Here is a 15,894-nt window from a genome sequence, read left to right as displayed (position 1 = left end):
TATTTTGTGTTTTAAGTCTTGATTCCTTGCTGGACGCACCTATTTGAGAGAGCCAAAATTATGTCATGACTTGTTAGAATTGCTCTCTATGCTTCACTTAAATTTTTATGAGCTATGGACTTGCTCTAGTGCTTCACTTATATCTTTTTTAGCACGCCGTGCTTTACTATTTTTGAAGAAATGCTCTCTTGATTTACTTAGATTATCTGAGAGTTAGTAAAATTTTGAAGAAATTCTCTCTTGCTTCACTTAAATTAATTTGGGAGAAAGAAAAATTATGCTCGTGATCTCCACTTATATTTGTTTGAGCCTATCAAAAGAAAGATATGAAAAAATTAGTCCCAAAGTGATAGATATCCAAGAAGGATATGATAAAAACTTTCATGAAGATCATTGGACAAAATAAACATGATTCCTTGTAATAGTTTTGAGATATGATGATGTGATATCTGAGTTATGTTGATGAGTAATTATGCTTTAGTAAGAATATTGGTGTTAAGGTTTGTGATTCCCTATGCAAGTTCGAAAGTCAATAATCATGCAATGAAATTATATCCTACTTGTGGTGCATTATTTGGTGTTAATTATGCTTAATGCTTGCTTATGAGATTATTCGTTTCTTGGTTGGTCGCTTCTCAATCTTTTGCTAGCCTTCATTTTGCACCAAGTATGATCACTACTTGTGCATCCAAAAACCTTTAAACCAGTTTTGCCACATGAGTCCACTATATCTACCTATATGCGGTATTCTTTTGCCGTTCTAAGCAAATTTGTATGTGCCATCTCTAAATTTCAAAATAAACTTCTCTTTTGTGTGTTTGTTTCGCTCGCGGAGCGGTGAGGGGTGGCTAATATTTTCCATGCTAAATGTGTTATTATCACGATGAGTGTTTATTCACTTGTCATTGCATGAGAGTAGGGCAAAGGTATTAGGGATGTCCAGTCCCGAAATGAAAAAAAAACAAATTTACTTTATGTTGTCAAATAATAAATTCCTTGGAAAGTGTTGGTATGGAAGGCACCCGTGGATATGGTTTTCCATGGAAAGTGAAAGTATGGTGGAAAAAGGAATAAACTTTATTTTCTGTTTGGGAACCGCCTATGATATATCTAGCATGGAAAGTGTTGGGAACTCTAAGTCGTTTTCGTTGGTGGGAAGGATACACCTCCCAAAATGTTTTTATCTCTAAGTTTTTCGCTTTGAGCTATGGCACCTCTACAAAACCCTACTTCCCTCTGCGAAGGGCCTTTTCTTTTACTTTATGCAATTTTTATTTTGAATTTGAGTCTCCATCTTCTCTTATAAAATCACCAACTAGGAGGCACTCTAATCGTACTTGAGCATTGGGTGTAGTTAATATGTGAGTGTGTTTCATGAATGGATCAATGATTGAGCATGATGGGCTAGGGATAGCTTAATTTAGCATTGATATTTTGAAAGACATGGTTGCTTGTTGATATGCTTGAGTATTTAAGTTATCATGTGAAAACTAGACTATTAATTTGAACAATATAAAAGTCCAAATGTCCATGCTATGAAGAAAAGAATATGATATGACATGTTAGGCACCATTCCACATCAAAAATTCTATTTTTATCACTTACCTACTCGAGGACGAGTAGGAGTTAAGCTCGGGGATGCTAACACGTCTCTAACGTATCTATAATTTTTTATTGTTCCATGCTGTTATATTATCAATCTTGGATGTTTTATAATCATTTTATAGTCATTTTATATCATTTTTTGGTACTAACCTATTGACATAGTGCCAAGTGTCAGTTGTTGTTTTTTGCATGTTTTTTACATCATAGAAAATCAATACCAAATGGAGTCCAAACGCAGCGAAACTTTACAGAGATTTTTTTATGGACCAGAAGACACCTAATGAGCCAAGGCAGTGCCTGGGGGTGATAACCCACAAGTATAGGGGATCGCAATAATTTTCGAGGATAGAGTATTCAACCCAAATTTATAGATTCAACACGAGGGGAGCCAAAGAATATTTGAAGGTATTAGCAACTGAGTTGTCAATTCAACCACACCCGGAGATTAATTATCTGCAGCAAAGTGATCAGTAGCAATGTAGTATGATAGTTTTGATAATAGTAGCAGCAGTAACGGTAACAGTAATAGTGATAGCAGTAATTTTGTAGCAAGTGTAACAGTGATGATAGTGATGAAGCTATGTACCTAGGATAGGGGCATGGACCTGTCCTAAGTACCCTACCCAAGGACATCCCTAGAAGAAGTCACCTTTCAATCGACTTGGAGGTATCCCACTCGACAGATTCAAGACACTCGACCACGAAGCAATCACTCGACTGCCAGGAGATCTAAAGTCACCCTGCACGCAAACGGTCGGTCATTAAGTAGCTTTTATGGTCATCATAGCACTTTATTAGGGGCGTTACCAGTAACCCCCAATCTTAATGTACTTTAAACCTTGCATTACTGAGGGCTGGAGGGGCCTGATGAACTCTATATAAGCCACCCCCTCCTCAGTATCAAGGGTTGGCACCCCTGTTATTCATACACACATAATTCAGTCGACTGCCTCCGGGCACCGAGACGTAGGGCTGTTACTTCCTCCGAGAAGGGCCTGAACTCGTAATCCTCGTGTGCTTACAACTCCTCCATAGCTAAGATCTAGCCTCTCCATACATACCCCCCTACATCACTGTCAGAGTTAGAACCACGACAGTTGGCGCCCACCGTGGGGATAGGAGTCTTAGCGCCTAGTTTGAGAAGTTGCGATTTTTTCCGATCTCCTGGATCATGGTTTCGGGTGGAGCTTTGGTGGAGGGCCGCGAGATCCGTCTCGGCGCACTCACGTTCATCGCCGACGACTTCTCTTGGCTTCAGGAGGCTGCACTCGACATCGACGCGCTCCCCGTCCGCGGGGCGACGCACTTTCGCGCATGCGTCCATGGTGTCCTCCTGCGGCAGCCGTCGACCCAGTATCGGTCGGCTCCCGTGGCATCTCCCCGCCCTGTTTCCCGCCGGCGCAAGCACTCCGGTCGGTTGAGGCTTCAGAGGTGGGTGAGGCATGCGGTGGCCCGCCAGTCGGCCACCCCACAAGTCGCGGCAATCGAGCCTGACGAATCCCTCTACGGTCTGTTCGACCTGTCGACTGGCTCCGCAGAGACCGCATCCGAATGCAACAGCAGTGACCCGGCTGGAGAGGTTCTGGTGATCGATGGGCCACACAGTCCTCCTGGTTTCCCCCGCACTGACGGAGGCGCGGATGGGGGCGACCTGTCACGTCCTCATGAGGAGTATCTCCCCGAGCCTCTCATGTCGTTGTAGCGGGAGGAGCTTCGCCGCCGGAACATGGATGCACTCTACACTCCTATCATTGGAGAAACCCCCGAGGCCCGAGCCTTGGAGGACGCGCGCTTGGCTAACTTGGCCGAGCGCATTCGACTGGAGAATCTCCAGCGAATACTCGACGAGCGAGCGCGTCAACGGGCTCCAGAATCCAGTCGATGTCAACTCTTTCCGCCCCTGCAGGTATATCATACTCCGATTCAGAATTTGGCGGCTGCGGCCCGTATAGCAGAGTCGATTCAGCCCTCCCAGTCAGAGGCTGGCAGAGGCTTGTTGCAAATCAGAGCGTTGCTCCGGGCAGCGGGAGACCAGAATTCCGCTGTTTCTCAGTCACGGAACAGGATCCACAGTCGATCCGTTGCAGCAGATACAGTCCAGTCGGTTCACAACCCAAGATCGCCTCCGAGGCGTGAGGGACATGGAGACAGGCGTGATCAGTACAGAAGGAATGAGCAGTATGATCACCGATTCGATCGTGATGATCGACGTCGAGTGCCAACCCCTCCCCCGAGGAGTGGATCATATGTGCCTCGACAGCAGGTTGACAGACGCCCTCATAGTGTTGGGCGGAGAATTCCAGTCGACCCCAGGGAACCAGGCTTTGATGCAAGATCCATTCTCGTTCAAGGTTTGATCGACAGGAATAGAGCTCACCAAGAAGGCCATGACAGAGATGCGCCTACCAGTAGCAGAGCACATGTTTCAGGACCGGAGTGTTTTAATCGAGCCATCAGAGACGCTGTAATTCCTCCCAACTTCAGGTTGGCGACTGGAGTTAGTAAGTTCATTGGTGAGTCCAAGCCCGATACTTGGCTCGAAGATTACCGAGTGGCTGTCCAGATTGGCGGTGGGAACGATGAGGTAGCCATGAAGCACCTGCCTCTCATGTTAGAAGGCTCGGCCAGAGTGTGGCTGAATCAGTTAGCACCCAACAGCATTTACACTTGGGAGGATCTCTCTCGAGTGTTTGTCACCACATTTGAAGGAACATGCAAGCGACCTGCAGGCCTTACGGAATTGTGGTCTTGCGTGCAGAAACCGAATAAAACTCTGAGGGATTACATCCAGAGGTGGATCACATTGCATCACACAGTTGAAAATGTACCAGATCATCAAGCAGTTTGTGCCTTTAAAGAAGGCGTTAAGTACAGAGAATTGAATCTGAAGTTCGGTCGAACCGGAGAGATGTCTCTGAATCGGATGATGGAGATTGCCACCAAATACGCTAATGGTGAAGATGAGGATCGATTCCGGAGTGGCAAGCATAAAGCAATCGCCCAGGAAACCGGAGGAAATTCCAGTCGGAAACAGAAGCGGAAAGCCGAGCCAGCCGCTCCTGGGGAGGCCCTGGCCGTAACCCAGGGAAAATTTAAGGGAAAACCCAAAGGACCTTGGAACCCCAAGAAAGTTAAAGACCAAGATGGAAATGATGTTTTGGATCTACCGTGTCACATCCACACCAAGAAAGATGAAGAGGGGCAAGCAGTCCAAAGATAAGGAAAAGGAGTCGGACAAAGTTGAGGACAAGGAAGATAGTGACGATGGGTACCCCCAGGTCAATTCCACCCTGATGATTTTTGCTGATGTTGAGAGCAAAAGTCGACTGAAGGTTATTAACCGTGAGGTAAATATGGTTGCTCCGGCAACACCCAATTATCTGAAGTGGTCCCAGACTGCCATAACATTCGACCAGTCTGATCACCCTACGCACATTGCCACCCTTGAGAGGCAAGCTCTGGTGGTCGACCCAGTTGTCGAAGGCACTCGACTGACCAAAGTCCTGATGGATGGAGGCCGCGGTTTGAACATACTGTATGCAGAAACATTGAAAGGGATGGGCATTCCGATGTCCAGGCTCAGCACCAGTAACATGAGTTTCCATGGAGTCATTCCTGGGAAGAAAGCCGAGTCACTCGGCCAAATTGCTCTTGATGTGGTTTTCGGTGATTCCAAGAATTACCGCAAGGAAAAGTTGACATTCGAAGTTGTGGATTTCCAAAGTGCTTATCACGCTATTTTGGGCAGGCCAGCTTATGCACGCTTCATGGCTCGACCATGTTATGTGTATCTCAAATTGAAGATGCCTGGTCCCAAAGGTGTGATCACTGTTACAGGCAATCGGAAGAAAGCAGAAGAGTGTTTTCAGAAAGACTCAAAGATTGTTGACGCTTAGATGGCGGTGGTCGAGCTGCAAGAGTATCAGAAGACTGCAGATCCAAGTGAGTTGCTACGAGCTAAGAAGCCTGCTTCAGAATCAGCTTTTCAGTCGTCCGGTGAAACGAAGGCAGTTCACATTCACCCGACCGATCCAAACGCTGCTCCGACTCACATCTCAACGACGGTCGACTCCAAATAGGAAGAAGCGCTCATCCAGTTCCTCCGTGAGAACTGGGACATCTTCACATGGAAGCCTGCTGCCATGCCTGGAGTTCCCAGGGGGCTGGCTGAGCACCGTCTACGAGTCGACCGAAAATTTAAACCTGTGAAAGAACATCTTCGATGGTCCGCCGTCCAGAAGAGGAAGACCATTGGCGAGGAGGTGGCTCGGCTCTTAGCAGCGGAGTTCATCCGAGAAATTTACCACTCCGAGTGGCTCGCCAATGTTGTCATGGTCCCCAAGAAGGACAAGTCACTTCGCATGTGCATTGATTTCAAGCATATCAATCGGGCCTGCCCGAAAGATCATTTTCCTCTCCCCGGCATCGACCAAATAGTCGACTCGACTGCGGGATGTGAGCGTTTGTCTTTCCTAGACGCCTATTCCGGGTACCATCAAATCCGTCTGTACGGGCCCGACGAGATCAAAACAGCTTTCATCACTCCATTCGGGTGCTTCTGTTATGTCACCATGCCGTTCGGCCTCAAGAATGCCGGAGCCACGTTCATGAGGATGATTCAAAAGTGTTTGCTCACTCAAATCAGTCGGAATGTGGAGGCATACATGGATTATATTGTGGTCAAGTCACGAAAGGGTTCCGACCTGCTGACTGACCTTGCTGAAACCTTTGCCAACCTAAGGAGGTATGATATCAAGCTCAATCCATCAAAGTGCACGTTCGGAGTTCCAGGTGGGAAGTTACCCGGTTTTCTCGTTTCCGAACGGGGAATCGACGCCAATCCTGAAAAAATTGGTACTATACGCCGGATGAAACGTCCTGTGCGTGTGCATGACGTCTAGAAGCTTACAGGATGCTTGGCCGCTTTAAGTCGATTCATCTCTCGCCTCGGTGAAAAGGCATTGCCTCTTTACCAACCGATGAAGAAGTCCGACAAGTTCGAGTGGACTCCAGAAGCTGATGCAGCGTTAACAGAGCTCAAAGCTCTGCTCTCCACCCAGCCGGTGCTTGCTGCCCCAATCAGCAAGGAGCCTTTGCTGATTTACATTGCAGCCACAGGACAAGTTGTCAGTACAGTACTTACGGTCGAGCGGGAAGAAGAAGGAAAGGCCTTCAAAGTTCAGCGCCCAGTATATTATGTTTCTGAAGTTTTGACCCTTCAAAGCAAAGATATCCTCATTACCAGAAGCTTGTATATGGGATTTATATGACCACGAAGAAGGTTGCACGTTACTTCTCTGATCATTCCATTACAGTCGTCAGCGATGCTCCACTATCAGAGATTTTGCACAACAGAGATGCAACTGGTCGAGTGGCCAAATGGGCGATTGAACTTCTTCCCCTAGATATCAAGTTTGAGGCAAAGAAAGCTATCAAGTCCCAAGTAATTGCAGATTTCATCACCAAGTGGATCGAACAGCAACTTCCGACTCAAGTTCACTCGGAGCACTGGACCATGTTCTTCGATGGATCTAAGATGCTGAATGGTTCCGGTGCTGGGGTAGTATTGGTTTTCCCCCGAGGAGATAAGCTTAGATATGTTCTCCAGATTCACTTCGATTCCTACAATAACGAAGCAGAATATGAAGCACTTTTGTATGGGTTGCGCATGGCCATTTCACTCGGCGTCCGTCGCCTCATGGTCTATGGCGACTCAGATTTGGTGGTTAATCAGGTGATGAAAGAATGAGACGTCAGAAGTCTAGCTATGACTGGTTATTGCAATGCAGTGAGAAAGTTAGAGAAGAAATTCGAGGGGTTAGAGCTTCATCACATCCCCCGACTGAAAAATCAAGCGGCTGATGATTTGGCAAAGATAGGCTCAAAGAGAGAATCCATCCCCAGCAATGTGTTTTTGGAACACATCCACTCGCCATTAGCCCCGCAGCCAAAGAGTGCCACAGATCCGACTGAAGTTGAAATTCCGGCAGTGGTCAACCTAATCATGGAAGTTTTGGCAATCACCCCTGACTGGACGATACCGTACATCGCGTATATCCTGAGAAAGGAACTCCCGGAGGACGAAGAAGAGGCTCGACAGATCGTCCGTCGATCCAAGGCCTTTACGGTCATAAAGGGACAGTTGTATAGAGAAAGCGCGACTGGAGTCGGTCAGAAGTGTATAACACCAGAAGAAGGTCAGATAATCCTTGATGATATCCACTCGGGGACCTATGGTCATCATGCGTCCTCTCGGACCATTGTGGCTAAAGCATACCGAGCGGGATTTTACTGGCCAAGAGCAAGTGAAATGGCCATGCGAGTGGGTGTGTCTATTAATCTTTTGACGAGTTGTTCTGCGGCCTGCGGATTTTGCGGGATTTGAATTTCGGGAAGCGCGCGAGATGGGGGCGGCCGCAGTAATCGGATGGGATAGGACGGAAGCTCCTCAATCCCCGTGCCACCTTTTTCGCCACGTACCGCGTGCGCCTGTTGCGGGATTTGACGGGATTGCCTGGGCCTACCAGTCAGCCACTCGGAAGCGACCTCTTATAAGCTGCCGGCTCGGGACTCCCGAACAGTGCGCCTTCACTTTTCCCCCTTCCTTCACAAGATCCTCTGCCACCTCCGCTCCCACCTTGGTGCCGTAGGTCTGCTCGAGCTTCACCGGCGATGATGATGAAGGAGAAGACGTCGGCTCTGGAGCGCGTGAAGAAGGCGGCAGTGCAGGGGAAGGGGAAGAAGTCCGCTCGGGGCAGATCTTCCTCGAGGACTGCTCTGCCCAAGGATTGGATCCAGGGCGGCTGGATGCCATCGGTGATTCGGCAGGATGATCTCGATGATCTGGTCGAGGGGGGATTCATTCCCCACGAATCTGCGTGTGTCCCGGGGAAAGAAGTCGAACCCCAGCCTCTTGATGGTGAGTGCGTCCTCCTCGCCACCCATATCGATCGTGGATTCTCTCTGCCTCCTCATCCTTTTTTCCGAAGCTTCTTGAACTTCTTCGGAGCGCAGCTCCATCATTTTACTCCCAATTCTATTATGTATCTTGCTGCTTTCGTTTCCTTGTGTGAAAACTTCTTGGGTTGCCGCCCCCATTGGGGACTCTTCAAGCACATCTTCACTTGCCGCTCTCAGTCGGTCAAGAAGGCCAAGTCGAGTGACGAACGGACGCAGGTGATCCAGCTGTGCGGGGGCCTGGTGATCCAGATGAGGGGAAAAAGTTCCTTTCCATCTATCACTTTTCCCGAGTCATTCCGTGGGTGGCAGTCGACTTGGTTTTACTGTAAAGACCAGGTGACCCCAGGACAGCCGACTGGGCTTCCCCCTTTTTCTCTGAATCGAGCACAAAAACCCGCCTCTCTGAAAGTGACGCGGAGGAAAAGGCGCAAGTCAAGGTGGTGGTCGGTCAAGTGGTTCAGCTTGTCCGCGAGGGTGTGACTGGCATGGACTTGTTGGAAGTCTTCCTTCGGAGGCGCATCCAACCGCTTCAGGCTCGTGACCACCCGATGTGGCTGTACTCGGCTCTCGAAGACACCACTCAGATTCACCCAGAGGAGGTCACTGAGGAGATGTTGGAAGGGTGGTTGTCGAGTATCACAGGGAACAAGGACAACCCCCAAGGAGCCAGGAGGATTCCTCCACTCGACCAAACATACAAAGTGGACAAGGTCTGACCTTGCGTTTCCGAGTGTGATCTTGCTTTCTTTATTTGTTCTTTTTGGATCAGTCGATTGACTTTTGTCTTGTTTGTTGTCCTCTAGGCCACTACTGAGATGTACTCGACTCCCAATGGAGCACATGAGCAGGCCGAGGAAGGAGAGGCGAGCGGAGGAGAAAGTGGAGACGAGGGAGAAGAGTGGGAATCTGACGGCGAAGGAGAGGGGGATGACAACGACGACTCCAGTGAAGAGGAGGAGGAAGAAGTCGAACCTCCCCGCTCGGAACGGCGATCCAAGCTTACACACGACCCTGCGCGGGAACGTGGTAAGGCGACTGTCCCTATTGGGCAGTCGTCGAAGCGCCCTCGGACCTCATCTCCAGCGCCGACAGAAAAAGCTCCCAAGCACCCATGCGCGACGCCGTCCAAGCCACCCAAGGCTCTGCCCAAGATGAAGATGACTATCCCCACCATTTCTGGGTAATAGTAGAATTTGTTTTCCTTTGTCGAACGTGACGGACTCTTGGTCGACTCATTGAATAAGCTGACTGACTTTTGAAATTTGCAGTGCTGCCACCTCGGAGATCTCCGCCAAGGACAATGATCAAGAGATGGAAGACGCTGTTACCTCCAACCCCGGTACGATTACTGATGCTCTGCTTTTAGTCGACTGACGATTTCTTATAATTCCGGTCGATTGGATTTTTCTTGTAGCTCCTCCTCATGTCATTGACCTCCCTGATGATGACGACGAAGTGCCGCTGAGGGCGCGAAGGAACAGGAGGGCGCCGGCTGGCAAGACCCCACAAACTACTCCGGCGCCTGAGGCCGCAGTCCGGGAGGGTGGTGATACCACTTGGGTTTCTATGACCTTCGCTGAAGCTCTGACGAGTGTCCGGCCTTCGACGTTGACTGCAAATCCGCCTTCGCTTTTTGCCACACACCACGTCCCTGAGGACCAAGTGGGTGCCGCTAAAGAGGCTATACGTCAGGCGGGGATCATGATGGAGCAAGTGAAGGTGGTTCGGGAAGCCAGCCAAGCAGCTTATGACGCGAGCTCAGCTCTTCAGAGCAACATCCAGGTCAGTCGATTCACCGCTTGTTCTGTTAGGATATGCTATCTGAAGAATCTCTTTTCCGAAAGAAAGCAGAAGAGTGTTTTCAGAAAGGCTCAAAGATTGCTGACGCTCAGATGGCGGTGGTCGAGCTGCAAGAGTATCAGAAGACTGCAGATCCGAGTGAGTTGCTACGAGCTAAGAAGCCTGCTTCAGAATCAGCTTTTCAGTCGTCCGGTGAAACGAAGGCAGTTCACATTCACCCGACCAATCCAAACGCTGCTCCGACTCACATCTCAACGACGGTCGACTCCAAGTAGGAAGAAGCGCTCATCCAGTTCCTCCGTGAGAACTGGGACATCTTCGCATGGAAGCCTGCTGACATGCCTGGAGTTCCCAGGGGGCTGGCTGAGCACCGTCTACGAGTCGACCCAAAATTTAAACCTGTGAAAGAACACCTTCGACGGTCCACCATCCAGAAGAGGAAGGCCATTGGTGAGGAGGTGGCTCGGCTCTTAGCAATAGAGTTCATCCGAGAAATTTACCACTCCGAGTGGCTCGCCAATGTTGTCATGGTCCCCAAGAAGGACAAGTCACTTCGCATGTGCATTGATTTCAAGCATATCAATCGGGCCTACCCGAAAGATCATTTTCCTCTCCCCCGCATCGACCAGATAGTCGACTCGACTGCGGGATGTGGGCGTTTGTCTTTCCTAGACGCCTATTCCGGGTACCATCAGATCCGTCTGTACGGGCCCGACGAGATCAAAACAGCTTTCATCACTCCATTCGGGTGCTTCTGTTATGTCACCATGCCGTTCGGCCTCAAGAATGCCGGAGCCACGTTCATGAGGATGATTCAGAAGTGTTTGCTCACTCAAATCAGTCAGAATGTGGAGGCATACATGGATTATATTGTGGTCAAGTCACGGAAGGGTTCCGACCTGCTGACTGACCTTGCTGAAACCTTTGCCAACCTTAGGAGGTATGATATCAAGCTCAATCCGTCAAAGTGCACGTTCAGAGTTCCAGGTGGGAAGTTACTCGGTTTCCTCGTTTCCGAACGGGGAATCGACGCCAATCCTGAAAAAATTGCTACTATACTCCGGATGAAACGTCCTGTGCGTGTGCATGACGTCCAGAAGCTTACAGGATTCTTGGCCGCTTTAAGTTGATTCATCTCTCGCCTCGGTGAAAAGGCATTGCCTCTTTACCGACTGATGAAGAAGTCCGACAAGTTCGAGTGGACTCCAGAAGCTGATGCAGCGTTTACAGAGCTCAAAGCTCTGCTCTCCACCCAGCCGGTGCTTGCTGCCCCAATCAGCAAGGAGCCTTTGCTGATTTACATTGCAGCCACAGGACAAGTTGTCAGTACAATACTTATGGTCGAGCGGGAAGAAGAAGGAAAAGGCTTCAAAGTTCAGCGCCCAGTATATTATGTTTCTGAAGTTTTGACTCCTTCAAAGCAAAGATATCCTCATTACCAGAAGCTTGTATATGGGATTTATATGACCACGAAGAAGGTTGCACATTACTTCTCTGATCATTCCATTACAGTCGTCAGCGACGCTCCACTATCAGAGATTTTGCACAATAGAGATGCAATTGGTCGAGTGGCCAAATGGGCGATTGAACTTCTTCCCCTAGATATCAAGTTTGAGGCAAAGAAAGCTATCAAGTCCCAAGCAATTGCAGATTTCGTCGCCGAGTGGATCGAACAGCAACTTCCGACTCAAGTTCACTCGGACACTGGACCATGTTCTTCGATGGATCTAAGATGCTGAATGGTTCCGGTGCTGGGGTAGTATTGGTTTCCCCCCGAGGAGATAAGCTCAAATATGTTCTTCAGATTCACTTTGATTCCTCCAATAACGAAGCAGAATATGAAGCACTTTTGTATGAGTTGCGCATGGCCATTTCACTCGGTGTCCGTCGCCTCATGGTCTATGGCGACTCAGATTTGGTGGTTAATCAGGTGATGAAAGAATGGGACGTCAGAAGTCCAGCTATGACTGGTTATTGCAATGCATTGAGAAAGTTAGAGAAGAAATTCGAGGGGTTAGAGCTTCATCACATCCCCCGACTGAAAAATCAAGCGGCCAATGATTTGGCAAAGATGGGCTCCAAGAGAGAAGCCATCCCCAGCAATGTGTTTTTGGAACACATCCACTCGCCATCAGTCCAAGAAGATCCTTTTACAGATGAAGCCCCGCAGCCAAAGAGTGCCACAGATCCGACTGAAGTTGAAATTCCGGCAGTGGTCGACCTAATCATGGAAGTTTTGGCAATCACCCCTGATTGGACGATACCGTACATCGCGTATATCCTGAGAAAGGAACTCCCGGAGGACGAAGAAGAAGCTCGACAGATCGTCCGTCGATCCAAGGCATTTACAGTCATAAAGGGATAGTTGTATAGAGAAAGCGCGACTGGAGTCGGTCAGAAGTGTATAACACCAGAAGAAGGTCAGATAATCCTTGATGATATCCACTCGGGGACCTGTGGTCATCATGCGTCCTCTCGGACCATTGTGGTTAAAGCATACCGAGCAGGATTTTACTGGCCAAGAGCGAATGAAATGGAAAAGGAGATAGTCGACAAGTGTGAAGGGTGCCAGTTCTACTCCAACATGTCACACAAGCCTGCATCAGCCCTGAAGACCATCCACTCGTCTGGCCCTTTGCTGTTTGGGGACTGGACATGGTTGGTCCATTGAGAACAGGCAGGAGCGGTTTCACACATGTGCTTGTGGAAGTCGACAAGTTTACCAAATGGATTGAAGCTAAGCCTATCAAGAATCTTGATGCTTGCACTGCTATCAGTTTCGTCAGAGAGTTAACATTCAGATATGGAGTCCCGCATAGCATCATCACCGACAATGGGTCAAACTTTGATTCAGACAAGTTCAGAGCTTTTTGCGCCTCTCAAGGCACACGAGTCGACTACGCATCGGTCGCCCACCCCCAGTCGAATGGACAAGCAGAAAGGGCAAATGGTCTGATTCTCAAAGGACTAAAGCCTCGGCTGATGCGTGATCTCAAGCACGCAGCAAGCACTTGGGTCGATGAGCTTCCGTCGGTTCTGTGGGGATTGAGGACTACCCCGAATCGGTCGACTGGAAGAACTCCGTTCTTTCTGGTTTACGGAGCGGAAGCAGTCCTGCCGAGTGATCTACTTCACAATGCACCCCGAGTCGAGCTTTATACCGAAGATGAAGCAGAACAAGCCTGGCAAGACGCAGTCGACCTCCTGGAAGAAGAAAGAGAAATGGCTATTATCCGATCGACCATTTATCAGCAAGACTTGCGTCGATTCCATGCCAGAAATGTGAAGAGTCGAGCCTTCCAAGAAGGAGATTTGGTCCTCCGAGTGGATCAACAGAAACCACACAAGCTCGCTCCTACTTGGGAAGGTCCCTTCATCGTCACCAGAGTCCTCCACAATGGAGCGTATCACCTTTACAATGTCGATCGCCAGATCGACGAGCCACGAGCTTGGAATGCAGAACTGCTCCGCCCCTTTCACACTTGAATTCTCACTTGGATGAGATGTAATAAGAAAAACTTCTGTAGTCTATTTATCAAAGACAAGAATGTCACAAATTTTCCTATAATTGTTGTTGCTTTTGTTTGCGTGTGAAATCCCCCAGTGGGTGGCTTAGCTGCGAATCCGTTTCGCCTAAGTTTGTAAAAAAAATCCTACCGAGTGGTGAGCCAGACTCCCACTCGGAGGCTTAGCTGCAGCCCAGTGCTCGCCTAAGTGTTTAAAAATCCTACCGAGTGGTGAGCCAGACTCCCACTCGGAGGCTTAGCTGCAGCCCAGTGCTCGCCTAAGTGTTTAAAAATCCTACCGAGTGGTGAGCCAGACTCCCACTCGGAGGCTTAGCTGCAGCCCAGTGCTCGCCTAAGTGTTTAAAAATCCTACCGAGTGGAGAGCAAACCTCCCACTCGGAGGCTTAGCTGCAGCCCAGTGCTCGCCTAAGTATTTAAAAATCCTAACGAGTGGTGAGCAGACCTCCCACTCGGGGGGCTTAGCTGCAGCCCAGTGCTCGCCTAAGTGTTTAAAAATCCTACCGAGTGGTGAGCCAGACTCCCACTCGGAGGCTTAGCTGCAGCTCAGTGCTCGCCTAAGTGTTTAAAAATCCTACCGAGTGGCGAGCCAGACTCCCACTCGGAGGCTTAGCTGCAGCTCACTGCTCGCCTAAGTGTTTAAAAATCCTACCGAGTGGCGAGCCAGACTCCCACTCGGAGGCTTAGCTGCAGCCCAGTGCTCGCCTAAGTGTTTAAAAATCCTACCGAGTAGCGAGCCAGACTCCCACTCAGAGGCTTAGCTGCAGCCCAGTGCTCGCCTAAGTGTTTAAAAATCCTACCGAGTGGTGAGCCAGACTCCCACTCGGAGGCTTAGCTGCAGCCCAGTGCTCGCCTAAGTGTTTAAAAATCCTACCGAGTGGTGAGCCAGACTCCCACTCGGAGGCTTAGCTGCAGCCCAGTGCTCGCCTAAGTGTTTAAAAATCCTACCGAGTGGAGAGCAAACCTCCCACTCAGAGGCTTAGTTGCAGCCCAGTGCTCGCCTAAGTATTTAAAAATCCTACCGAGTGGTGAGCAGACCTCCCACTCGGGGGGCTTAGCTGGAGTCCAGTACTCGCCTAAGTTTGAAAAAATCCTACCGAATGGAGAGCAGACCTCCCACTCGGGGGCTTAGCTGCAGTCCAGTACTCGCCTAAGTTTGAAAAAATCCTGCCGAGTGGAGAGCAGACCTCCCACTCGGGGGCTTAGCTGTAGTCCAGTACTCGCCTAAGTTTGAAAAAATCCTACCGAATGGGGAGCAGACCTCCCACTCGGGGCTTAGCTGCAGTCCAGTACTCGCCTAAGTTTGAAAAAATCCTACCGAGTGGAGAGCATACCTCCCACTCGGGGGCTTAGCTGCAGTCCAGTACTCGCCTAAGTTTGAAAAAATCCTACCGAGTGGAGAGCAGACCTCCCACTCGAGGGCTTAGCTGCAGTCCAGTACTCGCCTAAGTTTTTAAAATCCTACCGAGTGGAGAGCAGACCTTCCACTCGGAGGCTTAGCTGCAGCCCAGTGCTTGCCTAAGTATGGAACACATCCCAATCCGCAAGGACGACGAGGTGCAAATCGACTGCTACCTTCTCCTTCGGAGTTGCACCACAAATACAAAGTTATTTCGAGTGAAGAACAAGTTCCACTCGACAGATAATTCATGAAGATATTCAACGATAAATCAAGTTCAGATAAGATCCAAAGGTTCTAGACTGCAGATCAAAGTACTCGAGCCTCCAGCTCGATAGAGTTTAACGGTTACAAAATCCACTCGGCATTCCGAGGCAAATTTAAAGTGAAGCATAAAAGTTTTTATTCCTCATGCGGAGGACTGGAAGGGGCGACGAACTCGTCCAAGTCGATCCCGTCTGCAATGCGAGTGGCAGCAGCAATGAAAGTCTCCATGAAGTCTTGAAAGTTGTGCTTCCTGGTATTGGCAACTTGGATGGCGGCCAACTTTTCTTCTCACGCCTCCTTGCAGTGGACGCGGACCAGAGACAGAGCGACGTCAGCGCC

This window comes from Triticum aestivum, chromosome 3A, assembly GCF_018294505.1.
Source record: "Triticum aestivum cultivar Chinese Spring chromosome 3A, IWGSC CS RefSeq v2.1, whole genome shotgun sequence".
Lineage (NCBI taxonomy): Eukaryota > Viridiplantae > Streptophyta > Magnoliopsida > Poales > Poaceae > Triticum > Triticum aestivum.
The sequence above is the reverse complement of the archived record's forward strand: the minus strand, read 5'-3'. Positions refer to the sequence as shown.